This window comes from Triturus cristatus, chromosome 8 (genome assembly GCF_964204655.1).
Source record: "Triturus cristatus chromosome 8, aTriCri1.1, whole genome shotgun sequence".
Taxonomy (NCBI): Eukaryota; Metazoa; Chordata; class Amphibia; order Caudata; family Salamandridae; genus Triturus; species Triturus cristatus.
Window position 1 is genome coordinate 1,645,597,603 of NC_140591.1, and position 11,166 is coordinate 1,645,608,768.

Below are 11,166 nucleotides of genomic sequence, written 5' to 3' on the forward strand. Positions count from 1 at the left end.
CCGAACCCCTTACACTCCACAGAGGGACAAGACAAGGATGCCCATTATCCCCCTCACTATTCTTACTCGCTTTAGAACCTCTAATCAGAGACATTGAGTCAAACAATGAGATGAGGGGTTTCACCATTAAAGACACTACAACGAAATTTTCTGCATATGCGGACGACATACTTGTCGTCACCGAAAGTCCGGAAAACTCCATATTGGCTCTCATGGACTGCATAAACAGATACTCGGCGCACTCCGGCTATAAGCTCAACAGAGACAAGTCGGAATGTAAACCCCTCAACATACATACCACCAGGGACACTTTGGGAGACTCTGGCCTCACCTGGCAAACCGGGTTCATCAAATACCTCGGCGTTTACTTTGACAAGGATCTTAAAAACATGCTAGAATACAACTGGAAAATGCTCTTAACCAAGTTTAAGAACCTGCTTGAGGGGTGGTCTCCGAAATCCATCACATGGTGGGGGAGGATTGAAACAATTTAAATGATGATCACACCTATGATCAACTATCTCACTAACATGCTACCCCTAACCCTCAGTGTCGACTTCCACCGCAAAATAGACAAGATACTAAATAACTTTATCTGGAGAGACAAGAAACCAAGGATGAGCCTTAAAAAATTAAGATTGACAAAAATCCTAGGGGGTTTAAAATTGGCAGACTTCAAGACTTTTCAAACAGCCTCCCTAGCAAAACAAGGTAGCTACTGGATTATACCAGACCAAGAATACACACCAGCGTGGCTGAAAATAGAGAGAGAACACAAGGGCACCACATTACGATCCCTATCAAGCTGCACAGCCATTTTTCTTCAAAACGAATCCAATGAATTAAATCCATGAAACTCTTCGCTTATTCCGCAATTTTGTCCATTCAAATTAATCCTCTTTAATCCTTGAATTTTCTTCAATTCATTTTACTCATTTTTATTGCGTTTCAGTATTTTTCAAATAAGCACAGGAATGATGCATGTTTCCACATGTCACGCTTTATTGGAAAACACCCAATGCATTTCGGGTTGAACCCTTCTTCGGGGGATCTATAATAATAAAAAATACATTTACCAATAATTACAATTATCATGCTTAAAATGTGATATACTATATGCACTCATGTGTGTACAACACTGTTAGCTTTTTAAACATGTCTATTAACAATTTCTAGGAGTGTCTATTTCTACTGCCATCAATCTTAACATCGACCTCTCCTTGCCTCTGCTACCCCATAACCCGAGTCTCTAAACTCTAAACAGCAATGCCATGCTCACTGGTTCACAACACCTTATCAACCCCTTCAGCCAGTGCTTACTATTGCATATTAGAATGTGACCCCCTGGGCACACTGGTAGGTTTCATTTTAGAGATTCAATTGGAAAAAAATAAGTTCAATTACAATTTATTTGCGGTTTAAGCAATTTTATTCATTGCGTTTTTTCATATCCGCATCCTCATTTGTGCTTTAGTTCATTCTTTGTTTCGAATTGTATACGACATCTTGTAACTAAGATGTTTCTTTGTAGTCCAATGCATTTCGGGTTCCTTTGAACCCTTCATCAGGGACAAATCTAAAAAAGCAATCATAGTGAGGAGGCCAGTAAATATCCAATGTATAATGATTGATTATCACAGTGCTAATTATTTTGTCATTGTGGAAAAAAGTTTTAAGTGTTATTCTTGTATATATGGGGGAAAGAAACTGGGCATTCTCGATTTTTTATTCATTACGCGTGGGTTACCATGTAAATGAGTTCTAGCGAAAAGTTAAAAGTAAAAAGTAAAAAGGGAAGTAAGGGAAGTAAGAAGATAAGTATTGCAATGTTCATAAACTAAGTTGGATTATGTAAAACTTCTAAGGAATCAAAAACTAAACGTGTGTTGGTTCGAGTGACGAAGGATTGATGCACATGGTGTTGTAACACGATGTCCACGGTCTGTATCGAATAGCATGGGAACTTCTGATGAATATCAAAAGAATGTTCACATGTTTGTTTGAATCACGGAAAAAAAAAAAATTGTGCGCATGGTGTTGTAACACGATGTTCACGGTTTATGTCAAATTGCATGAGGGCTTATGAAATATCAAAGGCTGTTCACATGTTTGTTAAAATAACCGGGAGAGTTATGGAAAAAATTACTTACTCCGAGTTCGTGATGCGCTGGTGTATGTATCTTTTGTGGCGAAGCAGTTGAACGGCATTTATTTCATGCTAGCCATAAATAACGGACTAGTCAGTTAGTAAATGTATCAAAATAGAAGATGGATTGTTGTTTGGATATGTGACGTGGCCACGATCTATTGGTGCGCTGTATTCCAAAGGTGAAATGTTGTGGGGGTATTTTGGCGGCCATATTAGACTGGTGTGCGGGTATGTATGAGGAAATAGAATATAAGGGAAATAGAATGTGAAATGTTAATCATATATAATGTGTTCGGTTGGTGGCGATGTTGAATTGTTGTATTGAGGTGTGTGACATTATTTCCGTGTAATAACGGAACTCGTAGGGTGACAAAATATGTATTATATTTTGTAATGTGTGTGACGTTCATCAAGTGCCATTGAAGTAATCGTGCAAAAATGTGAAATGTGAAATGAAACGATGGTTAATAAGTCTTAGGTCAACAATTAAACACATGATGATATGACAATATCAGGTTAATCTATGAACGTTAAATTCAAGAACTTACACTTCTAAAAGATAGATACAGGCGTGTTAGCATGTGAAAGTTGAAAACAGTACATTATTTGAAAAAATAAAAGGTCATGAGTGGATGCAATGTCCAGATGCAATGTTAATTTCTATAAGTAACATTGATACTCCATATGGTCATTAAGGCCGTGCGGTTTTAAAGAATCCATTTTCTTGATCCAAAAGTTCTCACGTTGTAATAAGTACTTGTTGTTGTCTCTGCCTTCTTTTCTTATGATAGTTTCCAAAATTAAAAATTTAAATTGGCTGATGTTGTGGTGGTTTTCTAGAAAGTGAATAGCAATGCTGGATTTGATGTTGTGTGTGCGGATATTGGATTTATGTTCATTAAGTCTTGTTTTGATTTTTCGTTCAGTCTTTCCAATATAAACTAGACCACACGGGCATTTTAGTAGATATATCACGTTAGTTGTGTCACAGGTGGCCGTGACTTGTAGTTTGATGATGTGTCCTTTCCGTGGGTGTGTGGTGAAGGATCCTTGAATAATGCTGTTGCAATTGTTGCAGTTATAACATGGTTGAGTGCCTTTGTACATTGTATTCGGTCTCTCATCTTTAGCTTTCAGTAATTCACCCAGATTTTTGTTCCTTGTGAATGCAAAAATTGGAAGATCATTGAATAAGTTGTTGAAATCTTGTTCCTGGTTTAGAATAGGCCAATGTCGCTTGATTATTTTCTTAAAATTGTTACTGACCGTGTAGTATTTAGATACTAAAACATTCCGTTTGTTGGTATTCGGGGTGGATTTTAGGAACAGTTCATTGCGTGTTTTTTGTTGGCAGCGTTTGATGGCATGTTCTATAATTTCATTAGGGTACCCTCTTTGTTTGAAACGAGTAGACATTTCTCGTATCCTTTCATTTGCCAGTTGTGGTTGTGAAACAATGCGTTTGACCCTTAGTATTTGCGAGTATGGTAGGTGGTTTTTGAGGGATTCTTGATGGAAGCTACTATAATGTAAGATGTTGTTAAGGTCGGTTTGTTTCCGATGTAGGTCTGTATGCAATGTGTTGTCGACATTGGTAATGGTCACATCCAGGTAAGTGATACTTTTTTCTTGAATTTCGTAGGAAAATTGTATCCGTTCGTTGATGATGTTCAGATCATTTAAAGCTTGTATTAGCATATTTTTTGATCCGTTCCAAATGATAAAAATATCGTCAATATAACGAATGAACATTTTGTATTGCATATTAACATCCTCTCAAAGGGAATTGTGTGAAACACGAGTACAGACTTTTGAAAAATGTTTGATTTGGAGAGAGAATAACATATGTCACGGTAAGCCTGCTCGAGAGGATGTTAATATGCAATAGTAAGCACTGGCTGAAGGGGTTGATAAGGTGTTGTGAACCAGTGATCATGGCATTGCTATTTAGAGTTTAGAGACTCGGGTTATGGGGTAGCAGAGGCAAGGAGAGGTCGATGTTAAGATTGATGGCAGTAGAAACAGACACTCCTAGAAATTGTTAATAGACATGTTTAAAAAGCTAACAGTGTTGTACAAACATGAATGCATATAGTGTGTTTATCACATTTTAAGCATGATAATTGTAATTATTGGTAAATGTATTTTTTATTATTATAGATACCCCCGAAGAAGGGTTCGTCCCGAAATGCATTGGGTGTTTTCCAATAAAGCGTGACATGTGGAAACATGCATCATTCCCGTGCTTATTTGAATAATACTAAAAAGCAATAAAAATGAGTAAAATGAATTGAAGAAAATTCAAGGATTAAAGAGGATTAATTTGAATGCGCTAAATTACGGAATAAGCGAAGAGTTTCATGGATTTAATTCATTGGATTTGTTTTGAAGAAAAATGGCTGTGCAGCTTGATGGGGATCGTAATGTGGTGCCTTTGTGTTCTCACTATTATTGCAGCGCAATTGGACAGAGCGCAGAGCAAGCGAGCACGCCAAACAGGTTTAAATGTGGGAGTACGTTAAAACAATGTTTACATTGAGAATGGGAGTACATAGGTGTGCATCTCACCATCTTGTATTTGTAACTGAAAATAGAGAGAGCCATACTAAACAACCTAGAACCAATAGCACTCCTAACAACCAACAGACATAACACTCTAATGAACACTGTACTTACAAACATCAGGAACGCCTTACTAAAAGTGGATAAAAAATTAGAAAATAGAATAACAGACTCGAGATGGGCATCATTATGGTCAAATAACAAAAGAAATATATAAATGTTTAAAATATTTTTGATTATCGCTTGCTCCCATGTACACTTTAAAGTTATTAAGATATGGTTTTGAGACAAAAAAAAATAAGGAAATGGCGTACACGGCGCAACACCGTATGTCTATGACATAACACAGGGCGTGGCAGCGTGCACTCGTCACATACGCATCGCGCAGCAGGTGCGACCACATAAGTACATGACGTAACGTGCGGCTTGGTAGGGTGTACCCTTCACATACCGAAGTAGCAGCTGGCGCGACCTCATATGTATATGTTGTTACACGGGACGTGGTGCCACAAACCCGTCAGATACGAAATTCGCATCATTTAAATGTGGAGGATAGGATTCGCGTGCTGATCGAGCTTGGCAGACTACCGGTACAACACTGTAGTGTTCTAAAAAAAACACAAAATGATATACATATTTTTGGGGAAGATATAAAACATTACATAAATTTAAAAAAAGGTTAATAGAGTTGCAAAATATTAAAAACAGTTAGAAAAAATATAAGTTTTATAAATATTAAAATATGAAATTAACATTTAAAAAACCTTAGAAATTCACAGAAAAAACCATAGGTTTCAGGAATGTTATAGTTAGCTGGACATTTCACTCATACAAAACCATAGAAATTCCACCGTTATAGTTAGTTCAGCTAACTATAACACGTGCCCCTGCAATGCACTGCTGATGATGTCGCATATTACATCATTCATGACATGGTCAGTGACATCACTGATGACATCACTGATGACATTTCAAAAGTCATCACTGATGATATCATCCACGTGACAATCTGATGCACCTCCTCACGCCCTAGTATAACCTTTGATTACTCACAATAAAATACAGAGTACCATTTTCAAAACCATTGACACACCAATACCAGTTACTACATACCCACTCACTGATTCCTAGGTCTACACAAACATTTACTCATTCACCTATAGAATCACTCATACATGCAGTCACTGATTAATAGAACACTATCAAATGCACTCATACACCTATATAGACATTGATACATCAGCTGTAGCATAGCTGTGCAGGTGGTGTTAGTATGCGTTTTGACTATAGCGGGAGTGGGAACCAAACTACTCACTGGTACTGCTCTGAAGACTCGGGGATGAAACTGTGAGTCTAAGTCGTGAGCTGATTGCTGTGGGGTCTGTAGGATACTGGCCGCTGTAGCATAGCTGTGTAAGTAGTGTTAGTATGCGTTTATACTATACAGGGAGTGGGAAGCGAACTACTCACCCCTACAGGTCTGAAGACTCGAATGCAGTGATTTAGCAAGGAGGAATAACAAAATAATTGTGAAGAATATAATGCAGAATGTTGCAATGCCACAGAAGACAAATGGTGAAATGAGGTGTGTCTAAGAGTGTCTGTGTGCAATAAAGCGATGGAGTTTGAAAGTTATATAGAAAGTGTATTTATTTAAGTGCCATAAATAGACCCACTGGTGCAAGAGTTGGGGCATCCAGCTGATGCAAACTTGAACCGCTTCTGCTGTATTCAAACGTAAGCTCCTGCATAAATGAATTCCGCATTACATGTTAGAGTTCCATGTGACATAAACAATACCTATTACACTTCAATGACTCTAAATTTTATAATGGAAATAAAGGTAGGATACGATTACCACATGTATCCTTTAAGGAAACAAACAAAAAAAAATTGTAAAATGTAATTATCAAACTTCTTAGGTAACCTGGTACTCTGTTTTTTTCTAGCACAATTTATCAACAGTACAACAGTCAGCAATCTTTTGTACAGTAGATTCAATCTGGTGCGTGTGAGCATTGGTATAGTTCTACCCACATCGGAACTTTGAGGAGGAACACAAACATTGTGCTTCTGAGAAGCACATTCGGTACCCTTCTCGTCAAACCATGCATTATTGTCTTCAGCGGTTTCCAAAAAACATTCTTGTGCAGAGAGCTAAGGCATCCAGCTGAAGCAAACTCCAACTGCTTCTGCTGTATTCAAACCAAAGCTCCTGCATTACATTACAGTACATTACATGTTACAGTTCTATGTGACATAAACAATAGCTATTAGACTTGAATGAATAAATTGTATAATGAAAATAAAAGTAGGATACGATTACCACACTGTGCGAACCAGTTCCTAAACAATGTCGTCTTTTTTCATTTTGATCACTAGGTTGTGAGCAGAGGCTGAGGATGAGTACATTTGTGTGAAAGGGCTTCGTGGATAAGAAGCAGTCAGTGAGACGTGTGCACAAAGAATAGATGTGATTTCTAAATGGGTGTCGGGATTAGGCTAATTTAGCCAGTAAATTGCGTATTTGTATAGGCCATACATCACCATTCCCTGGTTAAAGTGGAGTCTTAAGGGGCAGTAATGAAGACAGAGTTGAAATGTCTGAGTATACTTAGAAAGTTATTATATCAAAGTAGTACAATTGAAGTGTATTAAAAAAGAAATTAACGAAAAAGTCAAAAAAGATGGAAAAAATCCATCCAAGAATAACGTGAGTTTCATACAAGTCTTGGAGATTCCAGTCCAGAAGTTCTTTAGCGGCTTGAGATGCGTAATGCTCCAAAAGGCTATTGTTGCCATCGTGTGAGAAAAGTGAAGTGATCCAATTCATACCCTCGAAGGGACAGTAATGTTCCTCGACTGTTGGAGCTGCAATTTGAATTGGCAGGCAATCTGAGATGTTTTCAAAGGTCGCACGTTGCAGGAGATCTTTCGCGGCTGCGCAGAAATCACATTCCGCCATGATACCTTTTTGCATTGCGTTCGCCATTGCTCCACTGCCTGAACAATCAAGTTCATGGTTTTCAAGATACTGCATTACCTGCTGGATATCGGGAGAGATTGTTAGGATGTTGGCAAGGCATAGATCCATTCGCCAGTTGAATGGGCAAGTTTGGCAATAAAAAGATGGTTGTATGCAGATTGCATATGTGTAAATAAATGTTACGTTGTAGCTGGCTCCGATAATAGATTGAGGCAGGCAGCCGAAACGTTTTTTCCATTTTTTTACAGTATTGATGTAGCTTTGCGTAGAGGCGTATTCTGTCGGACATGGTTGTCACCACAGAGAGCGCAGCCATTTTTTACAAGCAAAATTAGTAGTAGGATGGCCACAGAGCGATAATTATGGGCACTGTTCCTGTTATTCCAGAGATGATCGAATGACTGAAGTCTGCTATTAAAAGAAAAACAGTTTGAAAACATGTGAGAAGCCCGGAGGAGACCGTGTTAAAAAAATGTGCCAGACCTTGAGTGTGAGATGTGTTGAAAATTGTGTAACAATTCACAAAGTGTAATGGGAGGTTAGTATTTAAAAGAGTGTATTTTATTTGAAGTTCTTGGTATCTGCAGTCGATACATTTATTTTGCTGAAGTGAGGGGCACTTCTGTTGTGAACAAAAGAGCTTTCAGTTTGGTTTGTTTAATGAAATCTGTTTTCAAAGTAGGGATTGAAGGCCAAGTTGAAGTTTGGGAGTTAGTTTGTGTGGGTGGGAATAGACATTGCCACAGGAAGTTACTAGGTTTGAAACAGTAAGGACATACGGTATGCCAGCTCACATTCTGTAGGAGTGCATGTTATTGAGAAGCAGATAACTGCCGTTAGAAAGCTGTGTGAATGTTGGTCTGATTGTGAGAGTTGGCATCCTTTTAAGAAAGGACGCAAGATTGGGGGCTGTGAGAAGCGCCGTGTAGTTGGACTTTCTTGGATAGTAATGAATGACTGCCATTGTGGTCGCACTTTTCAGCTGTGACAAATTTTCTGTATGCTCTTTAAGACAGTGATATGTAAATGGGGGAAACCACTGCTCATGAATAAATGTGCTACTTTATATAATCACATACAACATGACAAACAACATGTACACCTAGCAGACACAACAACACTACGTACTGTGGGAACCGTGGCTACCCATGTATACAAACCAAACATGGCATGGTACCTCTGCCACACAATGCAGAATGTGGTATGTGCAAAGGTGGCAAGTAATTCTCGATTATAAAAGTATACAATGCAAAGTGTTGAGGGGATGTGCCGGACAGACTTGAGTATGCAGAGCACAGACATGTACATGTCAACATACACTGATAGTCTATTGAGTGAAGTAGACAGTGGACGCAACCATGATAGTACAGTCAGTAGGGAAGATTTCGGAAAGGTAGTGGGTACGTGCCTCCTCCCCCCACCCAAATGTTTAGCATAGTGGGCTGGCTCGGCGTACGCACGGGTAGCATAAGGGTATGAGGAAGAGACACGTTTCTCTGGGTGTGGTGTTTTTCTAGAATTGCAAACGTGTCTGCCAGGTCTGCACAGGTTACACCGCCACGAGGCTGACGCCGTGAGCAAAGGTGGTTGCGTGAATGATGCTCTCAGCGTGCTGGTGTCCAGAAACCGTCATGGACGCTGCGATGCAATATGCTCCACAGCTCACTTTTCGACACCGTCGTATGTGAAAGAGGGCCCACCACGTGACAGCGGAAGCTCCTGGGATGAGGTCTGCGAGCTCGGAAGGCTCCTGAGATTAACGCTGGCTACCGCGAGACAGGCACACAGCGCCCAGCCTGAGGCCCAGTAGCGTGGAGTGCTCTCTATACTACTAACACAGTAGTCCAACAGGTACCAACAGTGGAACGGTATTTTGACTGAATGACTGAATTATTTATTAAGCGCACTATTGCTGAGGCGTCTTGGCGCTGTGGGAGGATTAGGATTGGCCACTTCCAGTCTAGGATTTAGTAAATAGCCAGGTCTTTAAAGCCTTTCTAAACAGGATGTTGATTGTTTTTAGGCGTAACTCCGTGGGCAAGGAATTCCACAGCTTTGCCGCCTGAAATGAGAAAGCCTGGCCACCCCATCGCACTCTCTTTATCTTAGGTAGGCAAACCAGACCCTGACTACCAGATCTTAATGTGCGAGACGGTACATATCGGGGAAAAAGAGATTCCATGTCCTCTGCACCTCCTCCATTTACAGCTTTGTATACTAGGCATAAAGACTTAAGCTGCACCCTTCGTCGAACAGGAAGCCAATGTAGTAGCCTTATGCTATTGGACGTCGGGTGGTGTTTCGGAAGATCCAACGGCACTCTTACAGCATCGTTCTGCAATGACTGGAGTTTGGAGAGATGTCTTTCCAACATACAGTGCATTGCAATAGTCAATACGCAATAAAACCAAGGCTCCTACAGTTATCAAAAAAGGAGTAATATTGCAGTCCTTGGACAGATTACAAGAATAGTAACAGATAATATACATCATCAGCAAGTTGGACTAGTAAGGCTGTATGTGGGTCACAGTATAGAAATAACAGGATGTGGCACACTGCAGCATGGGGGTTCCCTGATAGGTGGTGTTTACAGTACTATGGTCGTCAGGGCATCACTGGGGAGCATTGACCATTCTCCACTGAAAGACATTGGGGATAATCATGTGAACAACTTTTGAGTGAGACTTCTTTGATATTGTTAGCGTTGTCAGGATATGGTAAACATGTGTGTTGGATGCAATTTTTATATTTTTTACAGTATTCAAATATGTTGCCTACGAATTGTTGTGATGTCAGCAATGTTTCAATATAGAACGTAGATAAAATAACACACCATTTAAAACCAACACATTTAAATATTGCTGGCTCAAAACTATTGTAGCAATCCCACAAATAAAGCACAAAAACAGAAAATGCAAAAACTAGTCAACCAAACCTTTTTGTGACGTGAAACTCCGATTTGAACAGAACCACAGACAGGCAACTAAAATTATTCATACCACTGGCTGGTACAAAACGTTGAAATATAAAATGGCTATACGTATGTGATGCCTGCTAATAATTTGATGTGTGTCATTACAAATAGTCTCTCAACAGATTGTACTTAAAAAGCAAATAAAAATGAGGCATAATAGGGAAGAACAGATCAAAAACCATTCAGATGCAGTGTGCTAACATGAAAAAGGAAAACATAAAGATGCGAGTTTCCTTAATTAGCTAATATTTTTCCTGATCCCAATGTTTTCTTTTAAAACATTAAGAAAATATCAATACAAGCTATTTATGAGCAAATCATAGATGTTACACCCACAGTGCATACTGCTGACATTAAGGGTTTGTAAATGAAACATTTTGAAAGACAAACTAGCTTTTATTTTTTATGGAATCTGCATTTACATTGCATCTGTTCAGGCCTGGTCTCCTATACCCTGAAGATCAGCCAGGCCTGAAATCTGCAAACTGCCAGCAG